This window comes from Schistocerca cancellata, chromosome 9 (genome assembly GCF_023864275.1).
Source record: "Schistocerca cancellata isolate TAMUIC-IGC-003103 chromosome 9, iqSchCanc2.1, whole genome shotgun sequence".
Lineage (NCBI taxonomy): Eukaryota > Metazoa > Arthropoda > Insecta > Orthoptera > Acrididae > Schistocerca > Schistocerca cancellata.
Window position 1 is genome coordinate 118,965,628 of NC_064634.1, and position 14,245 is coordinate 118,979,872.

Below are 14,245 nucleotides of genomic sequence, written 5' to 3' on the forward strand. Positions count from 1 at the left end.
AAATAATAGCCTCGCCTATGGTGTAAGCTGCACCCTTTTTGTCTCAATAATAACAGTCGATATGAAGCGATTATAATCTATAAGCTATAAATATAAGCTATAATTATAGCTTGCTTATTTTGCGCCCAAAAGTCGATTTTGCCATAACTGATTTTGACTTTAATAATTCTTGTCTCCTGTTTTGGAAAAAATCGATTGACTTACTTACGTATTCAGGATGTTTCTTTAATAAATGTCTTTTCAGTTTTGAATGTTTTATAGTCTCGTTAGCAAGTACTTGAATGCACAGAACACAATAAGGAAGCGGTTCTTAATCCGTGCCAGAAAACACAAACCCATATTTCAAGTAAACATCATTGCGTTTACGAAAGCTAAATATTGACTTCTTCTAGAAGGAGTTCAGTTCACTAACACAGTCACCTTTACGTACACTACATTATGCGCTGGTGCAGGATGTGGAAGTTTCGTCACAATTACGTGAAGGCTGTCTTTTACGGCATGATCCTCTTTTAAACCACGCGCCCATAGAGAAATGAAAGAAGCCCCCACAATAAAAAACGGATGCACACATTATACCAACAAACAAACAAAGTACGCTCTCACAGTCACGAGTTACATTGTCGTAAGTGGAAGGGAAAGCAGTGTTACATTATCGCAATTACCGATAAGTCCTGCGCCGGCGCTGTTCTCGTTTCGCCCAGAGCACGTTATTAAGTCACAATAGTTCCTTGCTTAGAATGAGTTTGTATATAAGTGTTCAGGTTATAGAACTTTGCTCTTGAAATAAGAGTTCATATTTTCAGTCGACAAAATATTTTTCTTACTTATTTTAAAAGCCGTCCGGCGACCCACCTGAATAGATCTCGCGACCCACGGTTTGGGAAGCACTGGTCTAGACTAAAGGCTGTTCGAAATATGGACTACGCCATCGACAGAGTGTGGTGAGGACAGCCTTACAATGTGAGGGCATTAATCTGGAGTTGATGGGATCTGTCGTAGTAACTGAAGGGTTTATGAAATCTGTGGACTTCTTGAACACAAGTGCGGATCATCTGTATTCGATCGAATTTAATATCTTCCTCCAACTTAGGTGATATCTTCCAGCACGATAACCATCCATGTCACTGGGCCAGATTTGTGCTACAGTAGTCTGAGGAACATGATAGTGAACTAATGTTTATGTCTTTGTCACCAAATTCGCCTACTCTGAACATAATGAATATATATAGAACATTACGGGGTGCTAGCTCTGCGCCTACTAACCACTGGCACGAAATTTACGGATACTGAGTGTGCTTAGACATCTGGTGTTCTATAGCTCCAAAAACCTACCAAGGCTCGACGTTTGGTTTCCAGAACGTATATTGTTGTGATTGCCTCGATTCTCACTGGCCGACCATACATTCTTCATGCCTAACGCGCAACAGGCTCTCTCATACTGCTTAATGAATTTGTTAACGTTTCCACATGATTTTGGGATTTTACTGATGATGAATATATGAAGGGCTTGCCAAACCCTGATATGTAGAATTTCTACTGTATTGGGTTCCGAAAGTGGATTAGTAGCAGACCTAATGTTTTACCCCGTTTGGAAATTTGTGGTAATGTGTTATGGGATCAAACTGCTGAGGTCATCGGTCCCTAAGATTACGCACTACTTAAGCTAACTTAAATGAACTTACACTAAGGACAACACACACATCAATGCCCGAGGGAGGACTCGAACCTCCGATGGAGGGGAATCGCGCGAACCGTGACAAGGCGCCTTAGCCGCGCGGCTACCTCGCGCAAAGCCAAGCTATGTGTGTGTGTGTGTGTGTGTGTGTGTGTGTGTGTGTGTGTGTGTGTTTCACGTAGATGCTTTTTCGGTTCAATTACGTTCAGTTAAAATGTGTCTGAATCGTTCATAGTTATGAGAGTGAGTCAAATGAAAACCTTAAATATTTTTTAAATATTATTTATTGTGCAGAAGTGGTGCAAAGCTGCATCAGTTTTCCACATAATCTCCCCCACACTCAATGAAAGTCCTCCGGCGCTTACAAAGTGCATAAATTCCTTTAGAAAAAAATTCTTCTGGTAGTCCGCGCAACCACTCATGCAATGCGTGGCGTACCTCTTCATCAGAACGGAATTTGTTTCCTCCCATTGCGTTTTCCAGTGGTCCAAACATATGGAAATCACTTGGGGCAAGGACTAGTGAGTATGATGGATGAGGAAGACACTCAAAATGCAGGTCTGTGATTGTTGCAACTATTGTACGGGCTGTGTGGGGCCTTGCATTCTCATGTTGCAAAAGGACACCTGCTGACAGCAATCCACGTCGATTTGATTTGATTGCAGGCCTCAGATGATATTTTAGGAGATATGCGTATGCTGCACTGGTGACAGTGGTCCCTCCTGGCATGTAATGCTCCAAAATGTAACCTTTTTCGTCCCAAAAGAGAGTCAGCATAACCTTCCCTGCTGATGGTTTTGTTCGAAGTTTCTTTGGTTTTGGTGATGAGGAATGGCGCCATTTCTTGCTCGCTCTTTTCGTTTCCGGTTGGTGGAAGTGAATCCAGGTTTCGTCCCCAGTAACTATTCTTGCAAGGAAGCCATCACCTTCTCGTTCAAAGTGCCGAAGAAGTTCTTCACAAGCATCAACACGTCGTTCTCTCAAGAGTCACCTGCCGTGGCACCCATCTTCCAGACACTTTGTGTAACTGGAGCACATCATGCACAATGTGGTGTACCGACCCAAGGCTAATCTGTAAACATGCTGCTATGTTATTCAGTGTCACTCGGCGCTTTTATTTCACTATGGCTTTAACTGCTGCAATGTTCTGTGGAGTCACAACTCGTTGTGCCTGATCTGGACGAGGACTATCTTCCACAGAAGTCACACCATTTGCGAACTTCCTACTCCATTCGTAGACTTGCTGCTGTGACAAACATGCATCAACGTACTGAACCTTCATTCGTCGAGCAATTTCAATAGGTTTCACACCTTCACTACGCAAAAACCGAATAACAGAATGCTGTTCTTCCCTGGATCAAGTTACAAGTGGGGCGGCCATCTTTGTACTGATACTGCGACGGCATGTGTGCATCAGCACTATGCTGCCACCTACAAGCCGTTCTGCACGCTGTTTGCAGCACGCTTACCAACTTACAGCATAATGGCGTGAAATCTCGATTTGTCATTACAAATTTAAGGTTTTCTTTTGACTCACCCTCGTATAAGATATTTTGGTCCAAAATATATAGAGTCATTCATCTGTCCCTACTTTTGGGTTTTATGCAGCTTGCAATGCCTTCAAATTCCACTCCCAAAATCATCATATCCTCTCGTTCGTTACGTGCAAACTATTAGTCCTACAGAAACAAATTAACATGAATTTTTTGAAAGAAATTTAATGTAGCGAAATTTGGTACTGGGATACGTTTGGGCTGCAGGCCACGTTTTGTGAGTTATTCAAGAAAAACGCTGTTTTTCTAGAATGATTTGAAAGCTGTGGCCTCCTATGAAAACGTATTCAAGTAGAAAATTTAAGTACATCAAAATTCTTACAAAAACTAATAGTTTGCATGTAGTGAGTGAGAGAGAGTATGAAAATCTTGCACCTGAGGTTTGAAGTGGTTTCAGGTTGCATAAAACGCGGCAGTACGGGAAGATGAATCGCCAAGTATAGTAGAAAGTGTGTATTGTGTATCGAACAGTGGACCAAGAAACGACGGAGAGACTTCGTCCCGCCGTAACCCTCAGTGGTTAACAACCCCACAACACATAACAGGCTACAGAAGTTGACGCACCCCACCGCCGCCACACACCGAACCCAGGGTTACTGTGCGGTTTGGCCACCAGCGCCCCCCCCCCCCCCCACCTCCCCTCCCCAACGGGTAGCATCTCATACCAAACAAGTGTAACCCTAAATGTTTGGGTGGTAGAGTAATTATGATGTACACGTACCTTGAGGCAGTGTTTGCGCAGCAGTTGCCGAGATAGTGTACCTGAGGTGGAATAAGGGGAACCACACCGCATTCGGCGAGGTATATAAAAAGCCGCCTTAAAAACCATCCACAGGCTTTCCGGCACACCGGACCTCAACACTGACACTAATCAACTGGCCGGATTCGTTCCGGGGACCGGCACGCCTTCCCGCTCGGGAAGCAGTGCAATAGACCGCACAGCCAGCCGGGCAGGCATAGAAGACAGTAATGAGAAAATATGCAATTTGGCACAGGCATGTGAATGTAGTCACTCGCTCCAAACGAGTCTCAGTACAAGAATGATACGCCAGGGCCACTGCTGTAGACTCACATACCACAAGCAGTCTAACGATACAGGAAGATCTCTGGTCTAGCACATAATTTACACGACACTACCACCACACCGTACCTGTGTTGTCGGCACTCGGTTGTGCCAGAACGGCGCCTCGGTGTTCTCTCTCTCTCTCTCTCTCTCTCTCTCTCTCTCTCTCTCTCTCTCGTGTGGACAGACGGAAAAGTCGCTCCCGGCAACTCACTCGATGGCGGGGCGTCGGTGAAGCCGACAGAACGGCTCCGCCGTCGCGTAACTAATTACTGAACTTGGGCCTGTCAAGCAAGCTCTCCTCTTCAGTCATCTTGGAGCCCCTTAATGAGGTGTGCCGCGCACGTCGTGAGCGCAGTCGAAACATCGACGCAAGTTCCGCAGGGAGCTGCCCTCGGTTTGTTAATTAAGCATTTGCCGGCAGTAGCGCAGAGATCCGCGCCGCTAGTCGCTTCGAAGCCTCTCCACATCTTCTCGTCTGCCGGAGGAAGGAGCTGTCTGCAGACAGCTCTGCCGAGACCCGTCCGTTAGCCTTCGGTAGCGCCTGCTTGACAGACAACCCGCAGCGCTCGCTGGGTGACTGGGTTGCCGCTGTATCGGCAGTCACCTGCCGCCATCTTGGTACTTGACTCACTCGAAAACTCTCTTTTAGCGACTCGGTGCGTATCAGCACTCAAAAAGAAATTCCTACGTAACAGAAATCCGTTTTTAATTAACGACGAAGTAGTGCCGTACTTTGAACTGTGCACTTGCCACGGCTTTGAGATTACGTCAGTCCTTCGTAATTAACGGTGCTTTTTTTTTTATAAACTGGCGCGAAAGCGAAAAAGTGCACTGAAAAATTAGGGATGTGCATTTATTAATTTTGTTCCAAGAAATGATCAATAGTAATTACGTTAGCTGCAGCGTATAAAACTTTTTTCAACTCTTCAGAAGTTGTGAAAAGAGTTTCTGTAATTACGATCGAGAGAAAGCGGATTAACAAATGGTGAAAGAGCTGCGGCTTATTTCGCAAAAAGCAAATGACAACTGCGCGTTCTTCCTCGTATTCGAAACTAGCTTGAGACATCATATGTCATTTGTTCGTAACTATTCCTTTACTCACATTAAGCTACTTATTCTCTCGGTTTAAGAAATACATATTTCTCTCGGTTTAAGAAATACATATATCTTAAAGGCTAACGTATCAATCTATAATTCTTGTAGTTTAAATAAAGCGCAAAGAAATGTCACATTCATCCCTATTCGGATTTGGACACTCCGAAAACGTTGGTTTCAAAAATAATGACAGTTATACTCTCATACAAGGTGAAGAAAAATTCGCGCACTCGGACTTCGCAGCCCGATTCCTCACACGCTGGTGATACAGAAATGTCGCTCACAAAATTTCTCTTGCGCCTATTTCGCTCAATAAATGAACATTAAAGACAGGCAATTTGGCAACACTGTAATCATACACTCCTGGAAATTGAAATAAGAACACCGTGAATTCATTGTCCCAGGAAGGGGAAACTTTATTGACACATTCCTGGGGTCAGATACATCACATGATCACACTGACAGAACCACAGGCACATAGACACAGGCAACAGAGCATGCACATTGTCGGCACTAGTACAGTGTATATCCACCTTTCGCAGCAATGCAGGCTGCTATTCTCCCATGGAGACGATCGTAGAGATGCTGGATGTAGTCCTGTGGAACGGCTTGCCATGCCATTTCCACCTGGCGCCTCAGTTGGACCAGCCTTCGTGCTGGACGTGCAGACCGCGTGAGACGACGCTTCATCCAGTCCCAAACATGCTCAATGGGGGACAGATCCGGAGATCTTGCTGGCCAGGGTAGTTGACTTACACCTTCTAGAGCACGTTGGGTGGCACGGGATACATGCGGACGTGCATTGTCCTGTTGGAACAGCAAGTTCCCTTGCCGGTCTAGGAATGGTAGAACGATGGGTTCGATGACGGTTTGGATGTACCGTGCACTATTCAGTGTCCCCTCGACGATCACCAGTGGTGTACGGCCAGTGTAGGAAATCGCTCCCCACACCATGATGCCGGGTGTTGGCCCTGTGTGCCTCGGTCGTATGCAGTCCTGATTGTGGCGCTCACCTGCACGGCGCCAAACACGCATACGACCATCATTGGCACCAAGGCAGAAGCGACTCTCATCGCTGAAGACGACACGTCTCCATTCGTCCCTCCATTCACGCCTGTCGCGACACCACTGGAGGCGGGCTGCACGATGTTGGGGCGTGAGCGGAAGACGGCCTAACGGTGTGCGGGACCGTAGCCCAGCTTCATGGAGACGGTTGCGAATGGTCCTCGCCGATACCCCAGGAGCAACAGTGTCCCTAATTTGCTGGGAAGTGGCGGTGCGGTCCCCTACGGCACTGCGTAGGATCCTACGGTCTTGGCGTGCATCCGTGCGTCGCTGCGGTCCGGTCCCAGGTCGACGGGCACGTGCACCTTCCGCCGACCACTGGCGACAACATCGATGTACTGTGGAGACCTCACGCCCCACGTGTTGAGCAATTCGGCGGTACGTCCACCCGGCCTCCCGCATGCCCACTATACGCCCTCGCTCAAAGTCCGTCAACTGCACATACGGTTCACGTCCACGCTGTCGCGGCATGCTACCAGTGTTAAAGACTGCGATGGAGCTCCGTATGCCACGGCAAACTGGCTGACACTGACGGCGGCGGTGCACAAATGCTGCGCAGCTAGCGCCATTCGACGGCCAACACCGCGGTTCCTGGTGTGTCCGCTGTGCCGTGCGTGTGATCATTGCTTGTACAGCTCTCTCGCAGTCTCCGGAGCAAGTATGGTGGGTCTGACACACCGGTGTCAATGTGTTCTTTTTTCCATTTCCAGGAGTGTATGTACGATAACTACTTCTGCCATCAGACAGGGCGGTGCTGTGCAGTTGTTGCAGTAGATGGCGTTTTGAGACAGCATGTAGGACATCGAGGGTTCCATTCTGGGCCGAGGCGTATTTGGGTTTATTTGCTAAAAGTAGCGTGCTTGATACGGTATCTGGCAACTTAATCGCTTTAGAGCGACTACAGTGGGTCTTCTACAAAACATTAGCACTTTCGTACTATGGACGCAGAAATGAAAGTATAATCGTTTTAATTGGTCTGCTTGTAAAGAATCCTTTTTACCATTTCGTGTTACTGCATCTTCTAGATTCCAAACCTGTTTTCTGTGTACCCTCCAGCAATGGCCCCATCGTAATTACTTGGAAAGCTCTTTGCTGGCGCTACTGGTGACGTAAGGTCCTAATGATACGTAATGTACCTGAACGTGGTAAGAATAATAGTTGGTATAAATTGATAGGGCCGTTGGGTGAGGGTACACACAAAAAAAGTTTGGAATCTAGTAGATGCAGTGATGCGAAACAATTAGCGTCCACGATATGCAAAAAATTTCTTTAATAGCTGGCCAATGAAAACGATTGTATTACCATTTCTTTGTTCGTAATAAGTAACTGCAAATGTATTGTAGAAGACCCACTGCACTCGCTCTATGACGATTAAGACGCCGGATACCGTATCACGCAGACTACATTTAGCAAATAAACGCAAATAGAAATTGAAAGAAAATCAGCCCTCGGTCACTATTTTTAACAAATTAACCTGGTTTCGACACTTCTAGGAGTGTACTCTATCATACATTTTTAGTCATAACTCTGTGACCATGTTATAGAATATAGACCATTCTTTGTTTTAAATTCTGAGGAGGACACTCCTAGCAGTGTCGAAACCAGGAAAATTTGTTAAAAATATTTACCGAGGGTCTGATTTTATTTCTATTGTAACTATTCAAGATCTCTGAACGTGCAGCCATGTACAAGATTTTGAAACTCAAATAAGCCTAAACCCAGAATCAAACCCTTAACGTCCTGCACGTTAACCGAATACACTGCACCAACTGCATAGCACTGCTGTTATATCCTGACAGATATAGTTATTGCACATGTGATTACGTTGTTGCCAGATTGGCAGTCTTTAAAGCCCGATTACTGCCCTAAATACGCGCAGGACGAAATTTTGTGACAGATATTTTTTTTTACTGCTAGTACGTGAGGAATCTGGCTGCGAAATCAGAGTGCGCGAATATTTCTTCACCCTGTATAACAGCTAAAACATGGACTTGTTCATACATTCGATAATGAACTAAGTAAACCCTCTGAAATTTTTTACGTGTAGATACATAACAGTAAATACTGATGCCCTATCTATGCTCTCTAACCAGATATAGTGATGGCAGTGCAATGCAGTTTGATTACACTGACGTAAAACTGACATTATTGATTACTGTACTAGAGCGATATTATGCGAATATATCTTTCCCCATCTTTTCTTTGTACGCTTTTTACTCAGCTCAAGTGAGCAGGACAAGGTGTTTTTAGACATACACCCATTATACCGTTGGGATGTGGGGTATTGGCCTCTGTCTTGTCGGTCACACTTCCGAAAACGCTCGCCGCCAGTTATTCCTACAGCCACCACCGCGACGGGGGCGCTGGCACAAACGACTTCGTCGTTGCCAATGAAATGTAAGCGTCTCCTCTCCATAGCTCTAGCGGCAGGTGTACCTAATTTCGAACATTATTCATGGACTGAGCCCATTGTGTTTGCTCGCCAGATGAATAACATTTACAGACTTTCATAGTGGCCAGTGCTTGACATCTTCTGAATAGGCAATGTACTGAAGAGTGACAGATTTATAAATCTTTTGTATTTGCATGTACTTCTACGTTGAGATCTACTATTAGGAACTGATGCTGCAACTTCGTCAACAAATTTATGTATTATTTGATATTACATGTAGAATAAATTAATACCTGAATTCTCTCTTCATGAACCGAACTTGTTCCTTCTCTCCTATGTACACTGAACAGACAAACAAATGATTACAATTTCTGAAAAGTAGGATGGTTTATTGAAGAGGAAGAGCTTCACAAGTTGATTAAGTTAATACCGAGTTGGTCCACCTCTGGTCCTTATGCAAACAGATGCTACGCTGGTATTGATTTACATCTACAACTACATCCACATCTACATCCATGCTCCGCAAGCCACCTGACGGTGTGTGGCGGAGGGTCCCTTGAGTACCTCTATGGGTTCTCCCTTCTATTCCAGTCTCGTATTGTTCGTGGGAAGAAGGATTGTCGGTATGCCTCTGTGTGGGCTCTAATCTCTCTGATTTTATCCTCATGGTCTCTTCGCGAGATGTGCGTAGGAGGGAGCAATATACTGCTTGACTCCTCTGTGAAGGTATGTTCTCGAAACTTCACCAAAACTCGTACCGAGCTAGAGATTCTGGATGTCCTCCTGAGAGAGATCGTACCAAATTCTGTCCATTGGTCACGTTAGATAGTCAAAATCCCGAACTGGTTGGAGGGAGTTGTCCATAAAGCTTCAAACTTGCTTGAGCTATTTGCCGGGGGACTGTTTACAAAAGGTGTTTTGCCTGTGTGGCCACTCTGTTTGTTCGAGGGTGTTCCTCTAAGTCACTTGAGTGTTGAGTTTACGTCACTCACTTGTGCTCTGGTTGATTTTGTTATCAGTTCTTGATTGCTGTCATTTGTGATCGACATTCGCCAGATTAGTATCTTATCTAAGTGAATTCCTACTTTCACGATTTGTCAATGAATTCTTCGGCTGCGTGCTAAAGGTTAACTTTTAACTTAAGTGGGATTTTACTGTGCCACTTGCTACATATAGGCGGTTGTAGGCTATTAAAAACCTTGTGTCGTCAAAGGGCGGTGATCTTAGTAGTTAATACCGTGTGCAGATTTTGGTTCTTTACAAAGTCAAAGTTCTGAGTGTCTCTACAGATTTTTATGGATATAAATCTGACTGGAGCTGTGTTAACGACAGAATTAACATAAAATTTACCTCTAGTTTACCATGCACTACCGAATTTAAAATGCTTTGAGCCGAATATTATCTCGATTTATTTTCTACATTGCTGATCTTGTATTTTATCATTATTGTGATTTGTTTAAGTGAGCTGTATATCAATGTTGGTTTTTGTGTTACAGAAACTGTTGTCACGCACGGTGTCACGCACGAAATTCAAACGCATGGCCGGCGATGAACGACAACCGACAGTAATGTGCTAATTTGTCTTTACTCTTTACAAGCTACTGCACTGTGTAATGATCACTCGATATTTGTTTTTATGCATTTGTCTGTAAGCAGCAGGTTCTTTAGTTACTAACCTGGTTGCTCAGTCGTGACAATTTGCGTTTGAGTAGTTTGAAACCTTGCTAGCTACAAACTGTGATACCGCATTGACCTTCTTAAGGGGCTACCATTAGCCTGCGTCAGAATTCGCTCACTGAACTTACATCACTAGTTTCAATTGTGAAACAGTAATAATGTTTTTATTAAAATTTTCGATTGTGAGGCTGTTTATCTTGAACACCTTCAAGAATTGTTTGCTTAAAGGGTGGTATTTTTATTTTGTTTTAATTCATTCTGTAACAATGGGGTAGTAACCCTGTTGTTACCAGTGTTTGCATCTTGGTTTGGTCAAATAAATATTTCATTTTCTTCTACTGTATCCTCACATTATGGCTCAGCAATCCACTCCAGCAGCCTTGTACTCTGCTCCCTACCTCATCAGTTCTCAACTGGGGTGAGATCCCGCGACCTTGCTCGACAAAGTAGGCCATGGCAAGCACGGAGATAAACAGTAGAAACTCTCACCGAGTGCGGTCGAGCGTTATCTTGTAAGACCAGGATTTTATTTTACTTTATTTTATTTGTTTATTTATTTCAGCCATCAGTCTTCTGACTGGCTTGATGCAGCGTGCCACAAATTCCCTTCTTTTGCTAACCTCTTCATCTCAGAGTAGCACTTGCAACCTACGTCCTCAGTTATCTACTGGATGTGTTCCAATCTCTGTTTTCCTCTACAGTTTTTACCCTCTACTGCTCCCTCTAGTATTATGGAAGTTATTCCGTGATTTGTTAACAGATTTCCTACCATCGTATTTATAGTGTTTTCCATATTACTTTCCTCGCCATTCCTGTGGAGAACCTCCTCAATCCCATCTTTATCAGTCCACCTAACTTTCAACATTCTTCTGTAGCATCATATCTCAAATGATTCGATACTCATCCCTTTCAAAAATGGAAGTCTATCTTTGAAACTCGTAGACTTCTCTTGGCCAAGAATGCTCTTTTTGTCAGTGCTAGTCCGCCTTTTCCTTGTGTCTGACCGGCACTCATTCCTCACCAGGTGATGCTGCTGTGACCTGTACGGGTTTATATCGATAGTAGGTCGCTGGTCATAATGTTCTAGCTGATCAGTGTACAATATGAACAAGGACCAAGTCGGAACAATAAGACTGGAAAACCAAGAACCGGTTCGGATTGAAAAGGGTACAAGACACGAACGTAGTCTTTCGCCGCTACAGTTCAGTTATACATGAAAAAAACAACGACGGAAATGAAAGAAAGGTTTAAGTCTTGGATCAAAATTCAGTGTGAGAGGATATCAATGAGAAGATTACCTGAACAGTGTAATGAGTACAGAATATGGATTGAGAGTAAATCGAAGAAAGAAGGAACTAATGAGAAGTAGCAGACATTGGCTCACCAAGAATTCTAAGATCAGAATTAGGGATCACGAAGCAGACGAAGGTAAAGAATTCTATTACCTGGCCAGCAGTATAACCTATTATGGGCGGAGCAAGGAAAAGGCATCTGAAGTACCTGAGTTAAGTACCACGTTTTAGTGCGTATTTGCGTGTTGCACAGCTTGAATTTTACTTCATAGCTAAATCTCTACCTCCATGAGTATTTGACGTCGCTCTTATTTTATGTAGTGTCGTGCACCAATTGAGAGCCTCCAGTATTTGAGGGTTACTAACCATAATGTCGCCAAACAGTTGGTGTTGACTTTTGGCTGTAAACCAGTTGCGCCGTGTATTCCACCTATTATTTACAATTCGCAACATCACAGGCTTTTTGTGGTTAACGGCTGCATCTGTAGCTTTTGCTTACAATCGGAGATGTTGTGTATGTTATCAGCATCTCGTGGACTCTCCATGAAAACACCCAAGGCATCGGCGTTAGCTCAGCATGTGAGCCGCTCATTTCCTATTGAAATTCCTTGACACTCACAACATATTGTAGGGAGCAGAGGATCTAAAGCTATAACGGACAACCTTGTCCAACTGATGTGTTGATGCGAATTTTCTTATTCTATCAATAATAATAATTTGTGACACAGCGTTGCCCAAAATATTCTGAATTCTTTTGAGAATTTGGTCTCAAAACCCGTTCTAATCATGACTTTTTCCACATGTTTATAACCAATCCCATCTGAAGCATTTGTATACTTAGCCGCCACGGTAGCTCAGCGTGTTCGTTCAGAGAGCTGGCTGGTCTCTGTAATTAAAAAACAGAGTGATGATATAAACAACGAACTTCAACGCATGTCACGTGACTCCCACTACGACCAAATACAACGAACAATAGCGAACAAAATGCAAAAAAAAGTGATAACGTACTTGCCTAAAATGCAGTGGGCCCGGGTTCGATACCCGGGTGGGTTAGAGAGTTTTTCCACCCGTCGACTGGCTGTTGTGTTGTCCTCATCATCCTCTCATCATCACCGACGCGCAAGGCGCCTAATGTGGCGTCAACTGAGGTAAGACTTGCATACCGGCTTCCGAACTTCCCCGGATGGGGCCTCCCGGCCGACAATGCCACACGATCACTTCATTTAATTTTTTGTAGTCTTATCTGAAAGGGTCTGCCGCTCTTGGTCTCGCGGAAACGTTCTTGCTTCCCGAGCAGGGGGTTCCGGGTTCGATTCCCAGCGGGATCAGGGATTTTCACCTGCTCCAACATGACTAGGTGTTGTTGTGTCGTCTTCATCCCAATTACGGTTGGAGAAAGGCAACGGCAAACCATTAGGACCTTGACTATTACGGCGATGCGAGTCCCTCGCATCGTTCCCCTACACCCTATCTAGACGCGTGGGACTTCATTTCCAATGTGAAAGGCTCGTTATAGAGCGTCCGATGATTTCCCTGAAGAAATCGCTTTACTGCCTGCGGATGGGCTGACGTCGCTTTCTTCGAATAGGTTTGTAAAGTTGGTGGGGACTGCAGTTTTGATTTCATTCTCATTGGTAGTTTTTTGGCTGTTATGTTTTATCCATTCTCATGTCAAACAATTCCTGCCACTTTCTCGTTCCCTGTCTAAGTGATAGACAGTAATAGGTTCTTCTGTGTCTGCACCTATGGTCTGAGTCCTTGTACGGGTGATTTCAGTTTTCTTTCACATAAAAATTTTATCCTAATTTGTCTCAACCTCGGCAATAAGATCGGCTGAACAGTTATTTTACTAACGATGTATTGTGGAAAACTCGGATAGAAATGTGACATTGATCGGAGACACTGGCCTTTCTTGGCACTGATAAATTTCAGATAGCAGGATTAGCTTGCTTGAGCCAACATTCCAGTGTATTTTAGCGTCGCACCTTTTCCTACATGGCTAATAGATCTTGTGTCAACATGTGATCCTCAAAATGGCTAACGTTAAGGTTCCAAATGTCTTTCTTATTAAGAAAATGACCCGAGAATTTCACTAATTTTATCTCAGTTTTAAGGATTTGAGCTTGGATTAAAGATGATACCTTTATACTATCAACTTTGCTTTGTTCATTAATATAAAAATAGATCCAGTCGGTTTAGTTGGGGTTAAAAATTCCCCAAGTGTATTCCAGATGGTAACTGTCGGGGAGTGATTTAAGCTCATTACACTTGTCTGGAACAGGTTTCTGATCATCATTACTAATCACACAGTAAAAATCGCCATAGATGACAAGTTTATCGTTGCTTCTATGAAGTAACTGGCAACGTTCTGACCATAGAAACGACTGCTTTTAGTTTTGTTTCCACTACCGGGTAGAGCATAAACGTTCA